The 17,236-nt window shown below is 29.8% G+C and overlaps 1 pseudogene; it reads left to right on the plus strand.

Annotated features, from left to right (window-relative positions):
* The first annotated feature begins 10,538 nt into the window (after positions 1–10,538).
* Positions 10,539–15,456, plus strand: LOC132935150 (deformed epidermal autoregulatory factor 1-like; annotated as a pseudogene).
* Positions 15,457–17,236: the final 1,780 nt, after the last annotated feature.

A 17,236-nucleotide genomic window follows, 5' to 3' on the forward strand; every position in this document is an offset into this window, starting at 1 on the left:
GCAATTATATAAATAAATCAAATTTTTATATCAAAAAAATTAGTCTTACGTACATTTTAACTATTTATATAATAAATAAATTAGAGTTTATATTAAATTAACAACCGTTAATATGTCCATCAAAACCTTATATGTCCACGGTAAAAATATATTATAATTGCCATTCATAACAAGTCCCATTTAAATTTTTGAAAAAAACATTATAATTACGTTGAAAAAAAATTTTAAGACCTAAAAGTAATAATTTATGTAATCTACAGAATATTTTACAAATAAATCAGTCGCAACACCGAAAAACAAAAATCTACAACACAAATGTTTTGGTGTAGAATAATTTAAAATCTTAAAACTACTTTCCTTTAAAATGTAATGTTTGGGACATACAACTTTTGGCCTCTTAGCCATCGATATTATTTATGATACACACAGTTACCAATTTGTAACCTATTGTACAGCAGAGCGACACCCTCATGCCCACCTTTTTTAGTTTTTTTTCTATGAATGTCAATAAAATGTTATTTGTTAGGTAAAAAGTTTAAAAATTAAGGGTAATAGACTTAACGGTGATGTGCGGGCCGGGAGCGTACAATAATAATACGCGTGCCCGGACACCAACTTAGGGTCTTTTCACCACTAACACCTAAGACCTAGAAATATGGAGAACAAGTTGGGTGTGTAATGGTGTAATAGCTCGAGCAGTAGTGGTCGGGATCACCTATAGCAATTACTGTCGGCTATGTAGTGCGTGTTGTGTAATTATGTGTATTTGTGTATGAATATGTGTATGTGTGTAGGTGTGTATAAAATTAAACAAATAGGTAATAAAAAATGGTAACACGGTTTCTGATAGCTAAGTTGCTGTATAATACGCAAATTGAAATAATAGCAGTACAAATTATATATTATAATATATTGAATTAATAATAATATATTGACGCTGCTATTTGAGCTGAAGCTCGTTTAAAATAATATGCGGCCCTTCTGGCCAACAAATTAATAATAATAAAAAATATCTATAGCCTTTTTGGCCCAACAGTTAAATGTGTATAAATGTATAATAAATAAATAATAATAAAAATAATGAAAAAACTCACAGTTTGTGGAGCGCAGACTAGCTAGCTGGTCCTGTGCTATAGTATGGGTATAATACACGCAAATGACAAAAATAATAATGTAATGATTGCCCTTATGGCTCACAATTATAAAATAATATAATATACGAACAGACGTATAATAGACTCGTGTCTGGTCACCGTTACGACGAAAATCGATGTTCGCTGAAAGACGTACGATACGAGACAAAATATCACGGCGACCGTGTTAATAATGTTCGCGGAGCCACCTCGGCGACGTGTGATAACGCGGTGATACTGTGATAGTAAAAATAATTATGTATAATAATATTATAGGTAGGTACTATTACATAATAATTCACTGAACACGTTTGAATAATATATACAAAAATTAAACAATAATTACAACAGTGATTGTAAGTGTGTGTGTATGTGTGACCAGCTGTTCCCCCATGGTCGATATCCTATATCTATGCTTAATGCTTATATTTCGTTATGTTGCGGCGGCAACAGGTGACTTAAAGCTGCCTCACTTCACCCGCTCATAAATACTCGTCACCCGAGAATCGATAGGCTAACCGCCGGTTCTTTAAGAACTCGACGGTGCCAAAACATAAGAAAAAGACAATATTGTGACTTGACTGTTACAAGTAAACAACTTAATAAAATATAATTACCTACGTAATACCTATGGGCTATGATGCAAATAACATAACGATTAAAGCGATAATCGTTCGGCTTTTACTCAAATAAAAATGAACGATTCTGAGCGAAGACAGTCAGTCAGCCTATGATATTACTAAGTATATTATTTTGATTATATTATTGTAAATAAAGTAATTTATTTACAACCTATTTACGAGGAACCTTGTTTTCAATTTTCATTCCCAAGATATAAAAGTTGAACATTTTATACATTTTTATCTACAAAATAATTATTAAATTTTAAATTTGATAAATTTTGTCAAATTTGAACTTAAAATGCTTATAAAAAAAATTGTGCCTATTTTTTTTAAAAATTTTTCAACTGCTATTAGCATTATACCAGGAGCCTATTGCATTAAATGTTCACGCTTTTTTACCCAATAAACATTCAGTGAAATTTTCAAGTATCTACAGTCGTACGTTTTTTAATTACAATAAAATAAAAGAATCGTTACATGAGAAATCAAGTGAATATCAAATGTTGTAAAAATATGAATTTCAAACGCTCATAAAAATTTAATTTGACTTTCCGGTAAGAACTTTTTTTTATAAAATTAGACAAACATGAGGAATCTTGTATAATCAAAATATTTTTAATTCTTTAACGTGTATAGAAAAAACTTATATAAACAACCGGTGAAAATGTCATGTATCTACAGTGATTTGTTTTAGTGTTACACCAAAAACCAAAATCGATTTTGCCGAAAAATTCCTTAATTTTTTTTTGTTTTTCTCGGCGCTTTTAAAAATTAATGGGATTTTCAAATTATGATAAATGTACCAAGTAGATTCACTTTCTCATCGAACAAGATACTGAAGTTGAAAATCGAAGCATTACTTTGACTACTTTTTGTGTACACAGACACTAAAAAAAAAAATAAAACATACATTATTGTAAAATTAATACATTCATCGCTCCGCTCAGAATCTAAAATAAAGTAAAATAGCGTATAAAATGAATAATGATAGAAACAATTAACAAATTCTGATTTTTACAAATATTGAATTATATATGAGATTGTATATTGTAATAGGTATAATATATAATAAATATGATATATTATTCAAATAATAAGGATAAAATGAAAATAGTATTTATAACAACAGCCTATACTTAGTGCAAAGCAACGATTTTACCAAAACGCGTAATTTTAGAGGCGTCTGTTAAATAAGTCACGATTTACGAAAATATTACATTAGGCTTTATCGCAATACGCGTGTTATTATCATTTATTATACATTTATTGGTATTTTTATGATTGTTAGAAATTATTATATATTTATATAATTATATGATACGATGTATTCGTCTTTAAAGAATTAACAATTTTTAAGTACATTTTAGTAGACGAAAAGCACTTACGTAAAATAATACGTGAGTGTATAGTGACAAGGGCAAAACATTGTTTCTTATAATTTTATATTTAATAATTGTTCGAACTTGCTGCCTTTTATTATTCGTATATACGTCGTATTACGCTGTACGACAACCTGCCCGTGAGACATCCCGCGAGACAGGCTAAGTCGCCAGCGGCGACAAACTTTATCTTTTTCGCTCGAGTTGAGCAGACCGTGCGCGGTGTCGCGTCTTGCCGTTTGCTGCCGCTGCGACAACTCCGTGGCGCTTTAATACTTTATAATTCTGCACAATTTATTAAGTGCCTTTTATTACGGTGTGTTAGTCTTATTATTCTCGCTGTCAACGTCAGGGCCTGATTTAATAAAATTAGGACCAAGTGCACAATTTTTTTTGGAACCCCCAAGTCAAAAAAAATTGTCTTGTCTGAACGTATTTTTAATTTATCAAATGAACAGTTATAATTTATATGGTTAGATGTTCTAATTTATAATTATTATGATAAAAATAAATATTTATGATACTATTATTTTTGTAATAAATGTATTATTGGACATTGGTGATAGTGGGATGGTAATTATTAAAAAGTCTAAACTCAAAGAATATTTTTTGAATGTAAATTAAATTGAAATTTGTTTTTGATCTAATTAATATTAATCAATGTGTTATAATTGTTATTCACTAAAATTAATGACTAATTGGTATTCAATGTAGAATATATGGTGTTTAAAGTGGAAACTGTACACCATTTAGTGAGCACATTTTTGAAACCTCAAAGGAGGGGGGGGCAAAGCCCTATACTTTTACGTATGCCATTCAATGGCTCTTCTCTTCCCTATAACAATTCTTAAATACGCCACTGTACACAGTTTACTTCTCATTATTATGATCTCGTGTTAATTACACTTTTTTTATCTGCATGTACAACGATTGTGAATTCAAATTTAGAAGAAAAATTAATATTCTTATATTTTTATATTACAATAAAATGTCAATGTAAAATCACTGAAGGAATCGGAAATAAAGAAGTGCAATACTTACAGATGACCACTATATAGAGTTTATAAAAAAATACCAAATATATTATATACACAATAATTTGCAAAACCATTTTTACACCACATCATTGATATTATAAGTTTATTTGGTCTTACGACGTTTTATAGTTTTCAATTCATTACCATCGGATTTCCAAAGTTTAAATACCGTATCTGGTATCTCTATTATTTATTAAATCGGTGGATTCAGTTCTCCCTATTCCAAATTTATCTGTGAGAGCACGCGTGTTCACATTTTCTTTTTCATACAATTATAACAGCCTCATTTTTTCTGCTACAGTTATATATTCTAGGATAATGAATATAGCCCTATAATACCCAAGTACAATATGCATTTGTTTTAGCCTTTCGTATCTCTAACACTGTTATATTGACATGCACATTTATCATTTATAGCTTGAGAGGAACAGATTTCAATCGGACAACGGAGACGATTACGATTACCGCTAATCGTCGATGAATGCTGTATACTGCCCTGCACTAGACGAACACTCAAAATGTATTGTGCTCCGGATGCCTAAAAGGTACTTCACCAATACCAATAATAAATTATCAAATTGTTTAGATCCATACGATCAGCGTCAACGAGTTTCATTCCATTTACTAATATTGATGATTTTTTTTCAGATCACTTACAAAATGTTTGTAATAAGTATAATATATACAATTTTGTTCTTATTTTAATAAACCATGTATATTGTGTATCATTTATTTTAATTGAACTTGGCAATTTTAGGAATTTCGATATTACCTATGTATTTTTTATACATGGGTATAAATAGGACTTAGGATAGATTATAACAAATTAGTATTCAAGTTGATAACAGCACTTATACTTGTTAGAACCATGTAATAACTTTATATATATATATATTAACTGTACAGGTTTTTAGTCAGGTTTTTAGTACGGTTTTTGTCAGGAGTCAACAGACACTATAGGGATAAAAAATCTGTGAATATTTAAAAATGGTTACCTACAATTTTATTAAATTAAATATTATAACTGCATTAACATACTTTTTATTTTTGGTACTTACAGTATATTAGGTACAAATACTCACACCAAAATGTGTAAGCAAATAAAATTATATTGTTGATTCGAGAATAATGGTACCAAAATGTGCTACAATCAAAATATACTTGAGCATTAACGAATTATATGAAACGACAACAATGTTAATTTTGTAAAAATCTGAATAAACATTAATTACCTATTAGGTACCTACATATTTCGTCCAGTGCCGCAAATAATGTTTATAGGTCCGGCGTGCAAAACAAATTAATAAGGTCCCCTACTTTCCCGATTATACAAAATATTTTCATGAAAACTGAACTTATGCGTGTAGATTTTAATTACCTGCCACCATTTAATTTTCCTTTAAACTGAAAAATGCATATTTACACTGGATATAAAATGGTTGATATTATAAAAATAATTAAATATTTATGTTTTTAAAAATACTTAAAAAATTGTTTCTGTTTTTTGATTAGCAGAGTCTAAAATCTATTTTCTTATTTCGCAGATCTTCACTGCGAGCTCTTTCTATGTTTAAGATACTTACTTATTTCGATAATATGTCTTGAGATATCGAGTTTATTGAATATTTTCTTTTTTACATTTTACAAAAAATATGTATCTTTATACGATTGAAATGAATCGAATAATACTATAAGTATATAACATATGAAGTTACCTATTGTACCTATACTTGTGTAATATTATACCTACTTCGACATAAGAACACGTAGGTACCTATATAAGTTTTTATACAGATTTGTAACATTTTTATAATGGGTACGTGCTGATATACAGCAGTTTAAATTATTTGGAATAATTGCAGAGGATTTTAGTTTTTTTAAATTTTGTTTGTCAATATATTATGTTTCCAGAGAGTTCAAAAGTTATTTAAAACTATATACAATATAAACAGTTGATTTAAGTTTGTTTAATTATGTAAATTATAAAATATTGCATTTTCATATTTTATTATATTAAAAGTTGTTTTCTACTTCAATTATTTTAAATATTTTAATGACAAATTTAAAAGTTAAGATTGTTAATTTTTGATTTTAAATTATTTTGAAAGTTTATTTTAGGTTTTCTGAGAGTCTTAGATGTGTTATTTTAAATGATTTGCGATTATAGGTATTTACAGTGAATTTTAGTTAATTTTAATTTTAATTTTTTCTTTGAATATTTTATAATATTGATTAAAATATTTTAATCTATTTAAAGTTTGTTACATTTTTAATTATTTGAGTATTTTTGTTCATGAAAAAAAATTTAGTAGTTAGTTAGTTTATGATTATTACTATTCTTGGTGTAAAAATAGTGTTTTATTTTTTTAAACATTTTTTTTTTTATTGTAACTCGTAACCCTCGGCAACATAGGCCATTGGGTGTGGGGGAGGGCACTGTAGGTTTTTTATATTGGGTAGGTTGGTACACGTGTGTGTGTGTTTTGGCAGAATTTCTAATGGGACACCCGTAGGTTTCTGCCGTGCCCCGGGTGGGGGGGGGGGTGGCGGCACTTGTTCTCCGGACACTGTGACTTGCCCGAAGAAAAATGCCGCCCGCGGCCAAGGTATCGAACTCGGGTCGCAGCCGACGCCTTAGTCCACTCGGCCACTCCGTCCCCTTAAACATATTTTATTAAGTTTAATATACATACCTATAATGCATTTTTTTTTATTTATAAGGATTTATACAATTACAATTGAATAAAAATTATCTACCTTCCGTAAGCATAGCTTGTGTTGAAGGTAGAGAGTTAACTATTTTTATAATATATGTAAATTTACTATTTAATTATAGATGGTTATATACTAATTATGAACAATATAATACAGTACATTATAGATTAGATTTGAAAGAGAGAAGAGAATTTTCATTTACAGATACAAATAATTATTGATCTAGAGACATTAACAACCGTTTTATAACTAATGTTTTGGCATTAGAATATTTACAGTCAATGTTTTTTTTTGTAATAAAAGGCATAGAATTAAAATAGGTTGAACCAAGGTAGGTAGTCTACGAATTTTTGACCAAATGATTTTTTTAAATAATCAACTTAAGCATCATAAGCTACTGTTTCTCTTTTATTTAGATTTAACCAGTTATTTGAGTTATTTAACACCCATAAGATTAGACAGTAGGTCCACTGGTAAAACATTAAATAATGTGAAATTAGTAAAAGTTGAACCTTCGAGAGTGGATTAATGTAAACAATAAACATATACGAACTATTTGTCTTCGATGTATTAATAATAGTTTCAGTGCATTAGCTAAGAGACCTCCCTATATTAATAGTCCATATTGTCTTATTGCTTGGTATAGGGCTAAATATACTGTACGAACTAATGCATATAATTACATATTTAGCCACTTTTCGTATGCATATATGCATCATATTTGAAAATTCCGGGCTCTAGAAAGAATATTTTCGCCGATTAAGAGGACGTTACACGGACATTTGTTGTCTCCGTCTTACAAGTGTGGAACATAGCGAATTTTACGCTTAGCAGATCTGTTGTTTTAAAGATACGAATGAATTGAGTTTGAATCATCAAATTTATAAGCAAGAATATTATATAGGCAATCACACAGACTTTTTATTATATTTTAATTTTAAAGCAAGTTATGAGTATTTTAAGATGTACAAACAATTTACTAAAATTTGCTATGTTAAGCGCTCATAATAAGACGGAGACAACAATTGTCCGCAGTGTAATGTCCTCTTAATCGGCGAAAAAATTCTACAGATCGCACTAAACTCCGTATTTTAATACTTTACTACCTCGTTACTGTTAATACTTAATACTGTAATAGATGTTTTAAATTTGATCGCTATGATAAACAATTACATATTTCTACCTACGAAAAATAATTTTGGGTGGACAAAAGACATGGTTTTTCAGCCTACAATGAGTATCTATACCTATTACTATGTAGGTATATTTTATGATATAGCCATATAGGTAACGTCGTAACGAAAATAAATACTACTACAATAATTCATAAAGTGTAATACTATGTAAAAAGCTTTAACTAACAGAAATTATTAAAAATATCGAATTAAGCAATACAAATTAAAAATAACCTAATAAAAGACCTAATAAATGAAACAATGCCAAAAACCGAACGGGCTTTACTTGCTTAGCTAAGTTATAAGTTATTGCGTATGCGGTCCACGGATTTAGAAGTAAGAGTATTATCTAGTGAACCTTATAGGTTTTTTTACATTTTAATTTTAAAGCACAAGTTATGAAAAGGTATTTAAAAACGTACAAACAATTTACAATTTTAAAATACTCTCAACCTGCTTTAAAATTAAAATGAGTGGTGTCATGGGACACCCGGGAGAAACGAAGTTTATTTTCCAACCAATATTATAGATTACAAATACATTTTATTGGAACCATTAGAAAAAAAGTAAATATCAATAAGTAAATGTGAAAAATAAATAAAAATAAAAATAATTATTATTACTATTTATAATTACTATTATATTAATCATATTCAATAATCGAAATTACAGGCCTGTAATAACTGAAATATGATACGTATATTTGTAACGTGATCTTCTGAGCGTAAATTTGCCATGTTACGCACTTGTAAGATGGAGACAACAAATATCGGTGTATCGTCGTCTTAAGTTACTTCACTCGTTACATAGAAATGTAAGTGAATTAGTTACTTTATTCGGTATTCTAATAAAATTGTAATGTAATTGCTTTAGTTTTCTATCTAAAATGTAACTACGTTACAAACAGTTCATACGTATTTCTTTAGTATCTTCATTTCTTTAAGAGGACCCACACCCGTCAGTCGTCACCCGCGTGTGTTGTCTCCGTCTTACAAATTATTTGAAACATGGAAAAAACTGTTTTGTTCAGGAAAGAACTGAGAAAGCTACGATCATAATTTACTACTAAGAAACGAAATTTTTACCACATAAAAAGGAAAACTTTAGCTGTGCAATACCGTTTTTATTTTTGTAATATCACTTATACGAAAGAAGTTCTTATGCTTTCAAAACCCATTATTGTGTGTGTTATTCAAACTTGAATAACTTTTTTTGTTCCGATATCAAAAAAATATATACGTTACTGCACAGCCGAGGTTCTCTTTTTTATGTGGTAAAAATTTTGTTTCTTATGGTCATACAGTCTCTACAGTCGCCTTTTGTTAGTAAATCTTATATTCATTTATTCAATTTTAAATAATAAGTACTGATCAAAAATGTACATATTACTTACATAAGTGTTTAGCAATTTATGTACTCTGGGTAGATATTTATGATTGTATTAGAATATTTTCTAATATTTTATGGACACATTTATTTGTGTTTTTATTTTTCCTGCATGAATTGTAGGTATTTAATCTCTATTTATTATCAAATAGTAAAATATTGCTATAAAAGGACATTGTCCGTTTATAAAATAAATTAATATAAATAACAATCTACTATAAATGAATATACATTTGACATAATTCTCCCATGTCAGTACATTATAGTGTAATAACTTAAGTATAATTTGTTTGATTTACACATGATTTATCATAGTAGGTAAATGTTACTTTACTGTGAAATGAGAATTATTCACTATTTTAATATTAATATCAATATGAAATATAGTAACCAAATTGTTTGTTATGTTAATTTTAACATTGAAATAGGAAAAATGTTTTTTTTTTAGTTACTGACACTGCAAATTGCATAATTAATTATTATTCAGTTTCAAAAAATAAAGTTATAGGTACCATGGTGTTTGTAGTTATGAATACTTTCCCTAATACCATACAATAATTTTATTGTATTCAATTTGTAATTATTATTACATCGTCGATGGAAGGAGTGTTGGTGTGATCTTTGCGAACATGGATGCAATTGACAAATACAGAGAAGAATTATTGGCCTTGGTGATCAACACATAATTAATTATTTCATGTTATAATATTTTTTAAAATTGCCTAATTTTACTCCTTAAAAAATTATTTTATATTGTTATATTAAAAAAGGATTGCACTATTTAGAATAAATTATAGAACCACGATTTGTATTTTTAGATGAAATATTGAAACTAACGCAGTAAACGTTTTTTTTTATAATATTATAATATTTTAATATTTATTTTTAAGGGGTAAATAACGACAACTACAACTACAATTTTTCGGGGGGAACTGATAAGGGCCAGTTTTGACCATAGCTGCAGCTGTCCTGTATTATTGTCGTAGCAAGGTGTATTGATACACCTTGTGTCGTAGATAGTATTTGATATTATGTAGATACTAGATAGTGCGACGGATACATCGATAATCTGTGCACGGAGCGTCGAGCGGGTGTTTCTTATCAACCTCGGCGGCTCGGCGTTCGGTTTTGCACGCGCTGCGATCGGACCGTAAGCTCCGTAGTACGTGGTACGTGTTCTACGAACCGGACGTGAAAAAACGAACGACGGAACGACCATTCGTCACCGGCATTGGCAGTAAAACGATAAATATCACGCGACTATTACCTTGCGTTGTCACAGATCGAGAAAATATATTTTATTATAATATGTGCGTAATCGACAGCGGCGGCGGTTACGCGGACGACCAACAACAACAGCACCGTCGGCACCACCAGCACCAGCAGCAGCAGCAGCAGCAGCAACAACAACAACTTCGACTGCAAGCGGCCACGGTGGACGAACGTGACGGCAGTGGTGGTCGGCAGCGTCATTCGGAAAAGTTCGCCGAGACCGGTACGGGGGCCACCGAAGTCGTAGTCGTCGCCGCCGCCGACGCGTTTAAAGAAAACCGCAACGGATCGCCGCCGCCGTCGTCGTCTCAAGTACAAGTGTCCTCCAATTCCATACGCGCTGGGCAGTGGGCAGCTCATTAACGTGTCAGGCGCTGGCACGTTAAACGTTATCACCGCCGACTCGTTGCAGGTATGTGATAGACAACGTTGACGGACTCTGACGTACCACCGACAACGTTTTGTATTTCTTATAATTTTTGTGCCGTCATGACGCGATTGTTGTATATTATAATATTTTCTCCTTTTTTTTCCCGTTAGGTAGGTAATTATTATTTATCGTTAAAAGGTTTAGTTCAAGGGCGCCCACGGGAGGGTGGCCAATTGGTCCGTTGCAAAACATAATATTACATAAATATGTTATGTCCATTGGATTTTAATATTGCTACGAGTGGGATTTTATCCTGCGGATGCTCTTTGGTTTAGACACCCATTCCAAACACGTATTAAGATATTCAGCGGCGGCGTCGACTTACATTATGTGCGAGACAACCAACAATTGTTTGACCTACCCACCATTTATTGATATAAAAGACCCCCTCTTTCATATTATAACAGATATATTACAGTTTTATTATTAAATAGATTAAAGCTGATGTACCCAACTTCTTTTGCTAACACATTTAAGCAATAAAATCTACTTCAAGTACCTACTTTCACTTTAACGTAGATCACCCACGACTTACCTACCTATTATCAAAAAAACTACAAGTCTTTGGACTCACAGAACTATGCGCTGATAATAATTTTTCACTTAGACTATAATCTATCACTAAACAGTTTTTAGGTATTTATTACTGCACGGGTTTTCAATTGCATTAAGAGTATTCAACATTCATAAGTTTTGAGAATATTTTGTAATATTATGTACTGTTGTGTACTAGTGTAGTTAGTAATACCGTCAAGACACAGTATAATTTTTGGAACCTTTTTCTAGGGTTAACATATGTATTTGACAAAGAAAAACATTTTTTTAATTATAAAATTATTAATCTGTGGCTGATGTGTTCTCCATCGGCAGATTAGTCAGAGTTGTTTGGTACTTAGGCAAACTGTTTTAACCAAAAGTATTTAATATAATACAAACATAAAATATTGAAGTCTCATTCCAGGACAATTCGCTGTCTCAAATACATTATGGGGACACCGGGATGCCATACTGAAAACTAGTACTCCGGACAAACCGGGACGTATGGCAACCCGACAGTATTTCCTATCGACCAATTGATAAAATGACAGATTGTTATATGAATATAATCTGTGTTAAAATTACTTTTTTTATTATCACATTATTATAGATGAACTTAATAGGGGATTATTACCTTTAAAGTTTAGGCACCAGCAGTGTTGGATAGGCTAAGTATCAAGCCACAAAGTTTTAGAACTTTTACTAGCCAAAACCTGTTAAATTGGGTTAAAATAAGTAAGTTATATACAAGATCTACCAAAATATAGTCTGGCCCAGTGGCGTAAACTCGGCAACTTACTAGATCTATCTGAGCTTGGGAACCTATCTAAATTTAGGCAATTTATCATAATAATATACATGTACATGTTATAAACTTATAAATATATTAAATATTTTTTTTATCTTTGCTGTTATAGTGATTGATGTAGTGTAAAATTGTATTAACCATGACTTAAGTTATTGAACTTGTATTTTTGATTTCAGCTTTCGGAATCAAATGATTTCAAACCTCTCTTGTGCGTGGATAACGGTTGTTTAAATTGTGATACACACACTCAAGTTGATGGTGATACCTGGCAAACTGTAGTTCGAGCCAAAGTAATTTAAATTTTAAAACTCCTTGGTATTCACTACTGAACATTTACTAATACAATTTAATCTATTAAGGATGTCACTTTCAAAACTGCTCATATTGTACTTGGACCAGATAACTCGACCACTAATAATGTTCACAAAGAAGAGACTGATCAAGGTGTATCATCCTCAAATACAGCACCTTGTTATTCATATGCCGAAGCTGCCAAGTTGTCAGTATTACCTGTACGATGTAAAGTAAGGATATATTTTAATATACCTATTACCTACATACTAGAGTTATTGTCTTAATTTTTCATCATGTCTTATGTCTGTAGACCACCAACGCAGAGCTACATAAAAAAAAATTTGGTTCTGGCTGCCGAGGCAAATGTATTAATTTTGGAAACCAATGGTACACACCTAGTGAGTTTGAAACCCTTTCTGGGAGGGCTTCTAGTAAGGACTGGAAAAAAAGTATACAATTTGGTGGCCGTAGTTTGCAAACATTAGTATACGATGGAGTTTTATTACCACATGCTATGAGTTGTACATGTGCAGTCTGTTGTGATGACAAAGCTGCTGTAAGTATAATATTATTCTAGGTCATTGGTATTTTTCGTGAGATGTTTATGATGGTTGTATATGTTGTTTTAGACTGGCCCCATACGACTGTTTACTCCATACAAACAAATACGTACCAAAAAACATTCGTCTAGTCATTCAAAAAAGAAAAAAATTGAAGACTGTATGAATGATGAAGATAGTTGTGATAGCAGTATAGGTATATCATTAGACAATGTTGATATCGATATAAAAGATAAAGAATCCATACTTCAACAGACGGGTCATATTTCTCAAGCTGAAATTGTTCAATTAAATGATTCAATAGAAGATATGTTTAAAAAGTTAGAAAATGTAAGTTTTTTTCAATTATATTTCAATTAACTCGTGATTAGGGGGAACAGATTATAATTTAAATCAATATTCTTATCGAGGAAAATAAAATAAATATAATATTTCTTTAAAATGTGTACAAAAAACATAATTGTATGGGGCTATTAAAATTTCACAGTTATCATACTTATAACTTATTAGTTATAAATTAAAAATTACTAAAAACTAAAAAAAAAAATACAATCATTATTCAAATGTAAAGAAAAATGTGTATGTAAATGTTTTTTATTTTTTGTTCTTTCATTCTTATTATAGAGGTCAAGTTATCTTTCTCTTCTAGGCATTAAATTACCTTATAAATTAAGAGAAAATCTATATATATATATATAAATGAATTGCTGTTCGTTAGTCTCGCTAAAACTCAAGAACGGCCGGACCGATTTGAATGAATTTTTTGTATGCGTTTGGGTGACACCTTGGATGGTTTAGATTCTTAAATCATCCCCCTAGGTCCACCAGGGGATGTGCTCAAACGGGGATTTAGAGATTTGCGGTGGAAATTTTTGTTTATAAATGGTTGCCATGGGTTTTAAAGCTATTAAAACAATAATTATTGTGACACCGTCACACCGTTATTACACCGTGAAATCAGTGTATTCATTCAATGCATTTAATTTTTTTGTACGCTGTGTTTTGATTTTATATGTATCAGTGGTTAATCCACAGTAGGTGGAATTAAGTAAAAATGACAAACTTGGTATAACTTTGATACTTTAAAGTTAAATCATACACCTACAGCACGGGGTTCGCGATCTACCGCAGGTAGATCGCCTACCTAATAATATACTGCTGTGAATAAGAATTTTTATTCCGGGCAACAAAAAAGTTAAAAAGTCATATACAGTTTGTACATTTAACGGGTACAGAGTGCATGGGATCAGCTAGTATCTGTTAAAATCTTAAAATTGTTTACCCTATGAAAATTATGGTTTTATAAATGTATGTATGTATATTTTTTTAGTGCTTTTATTGAATTAGTAAAACATTTAAACTTTTCTTATAAAAGTCTGTTCCTTACTAAATCAATTATATATAAATGTAATGTATAATTAGTATCATTAATATTTATATTTCATTCGGAATTAAGATGTCATCGAGAATGATTAAAATGGTTCACCATTTTCGTAACTCTATGCGTGTTGCTAAGTACAAATGGAATACGGAAAAACAGGAGTTGTTAGCAGAACTTAAGAGGGCCAATGAGAATTCTATAGAAAATAGGTAATTATTAATTTATAATATTTGTCACGTCTTTGATTTTAATCTGGTGTTAATTTATTTCTCATAGGAATGATTTTGACGTGGAGACAGTTTCAAGTTTTGCGGCAGGATTACAGCCAAATAATGATGTTATACCAGATGTTAAAAAGGTAGAACACACATACTTGGTTGTATATTATTCTTTGCAATACAATTTTTTTTTTCTGTAGTGTGCCAACTGCAATAGAGATTCATTTGCAAAATGTTCATTATGTCGACGCACATCATATTGCTCTACGTTTTGTCAAAGTAAAGACTGGAACAATCATCAAGTAAAATGTCACAACTCGCAGGGGAACATTATGTGCATTGTTCAAACTCAAGAATGAATCATAGTTTAGATTAGTATTTTTAACCTCTATCATAGAGTGGAATATTTGTTAAAGATAAGTGAATGTTATGGTTTCTCAACAAAAAGTGTTTTAAGTTACAGATGTATTCATTTTTTATTTTAAAACTGATGTAAATACAATATCAAGTGGAATGATTATTACATAAACATTATTTTATAATCAACGACTGATAATATAATTTCAAATATAACATACTTTATTTGAAAATATGAAGATTTTCCTATAATAATTGTTTTCATAATTTTCAAATAAATAATTGTTATAGAACAAAAAAAAACCTCAGTAATATGTCAACAATAACTTGATAAGAAAATTTGATATAAAAAACTATTCTGAGGTTAAGAGAATACCCATCAGTAGCCAGGATTATTTTTAGGAGGGTACTTTTAAATTTAAATATAACTTGTTGGGATTCACACACTTTTTTTTTCCATTGTAGTCGTCATTCGTCACAATAATTTTATCAAATATGAACCATATTTTTTATATTTGAACCACTTTGTAAATTTATTTTTTGCATAAATATGGATGAGCTGTGAAGGGGTTACAACGCTAAAAATACGTGGCTATTTCATTGATTTCTTTAGTTGCTTAACAGTGAAGACTCTGTTACAGACAGAAAACTATATGAGATTCTCCTAGACTTAAGTTTTATTAGTAAAGCAATTTTTCATAGAATGCAATCATTCAATAAAACAGTAATACCAATTTAATATCATTAAAGTCAGTAAAGTTTATCAATGGATGCCCAAGAGAAAAATATAACTAAATAGGCACTCAAAAACAAATTATTTAAACTATGTGCATATATATTATAAGGTTTACACTTACAATTTAAATTTTTACATTAATATAATTTACAAGATAAAAGTATTTTGGGGAATTTCAATATTTTTGATATTATGAACATTAATATTAGGTAATATTTTATATGTATAGTGGCGGATATATTTCTATACCTTAATAATATAGTATTTTATATATATTTATTCTGAGACCATAAATATAAAATGTTTTAAAATAAGAAATATATAATTTCAATAGGTGATTGAGTCCTATTCACGTGTTCGACGTCTATGAACGCTAGGTACAAATCAAACCTTGTCCCCAACTTTCAAACCAAAATAATTTTTTCTAACTGGTAAACTATTTATATTTTATTTCAATAACAACAATAGGTAGGTTTATTATTCCTATAACCTACCATATTATATTAAATTTAGTTTAATATTTAGACTGTAATTGATGCCAAATTGTTTTCTTGTATTTTTCAGTTTTAAATAAATAAATAAAAATGTAGCATAAAAAACTATATAATTGAATTTATATAAAAAAAATATGGTTAACTGAAGTCATTTTTAAGGTACATTAATTTAGGTTTTTCATTAGAAATAATACTAGGCGTTAAGTAATAAGTCTATACCAGCCATCCATAACCAGTATTTTCCAGTATTTTCATGGTTGTGCAGCATACATATTTTGTTAAAGGATAAAAATTTATTTTTTTTTTTTACCACTTAATAATTTATTGTATAATAATTAATAAGGTACGGAAGTTGTGTATAGTTGATATTTTTGTATAGGCTCTCAATTTATCAAAGACTGAAGAGTAAATTCATTATATTATATCAATGAGATAAGACAATTTTAAATATTTTCTTAAAGCATAATAATTTTAATACCTTATGTATTAGATACTCAATAATGCAAAGGTATCTATTTTTTTTTCTAAAGATTTGTGAAAAGAAGCAAATAGCAAATTTTCTGCTATAAGAAAACTTTTTGCAATACCTTGGTTATGGATAGGTCAACCACATGAATGAGGTATTATTATTTTTGTCCAGCCAATTTCATTAATGTATTTATTTCAATTATAAAAAGGTGGGCAAGTGGGTGTTTTATGAA

This window comes from Metopolophium dirhodum, chromosome 1, assembly GCF_019925205.1.
Source record: "Metopolophium dirhodum isolate CAU chromosome 1, ASM1992520v1, whole genome shotgun sequence".
Taxonomy (NCBI): Eukaryota; Metazoa; Arthropoda; class Insecta; order Hemiptera; family Aphididae; genus Metopolophium; species Metopolophium dirhodum.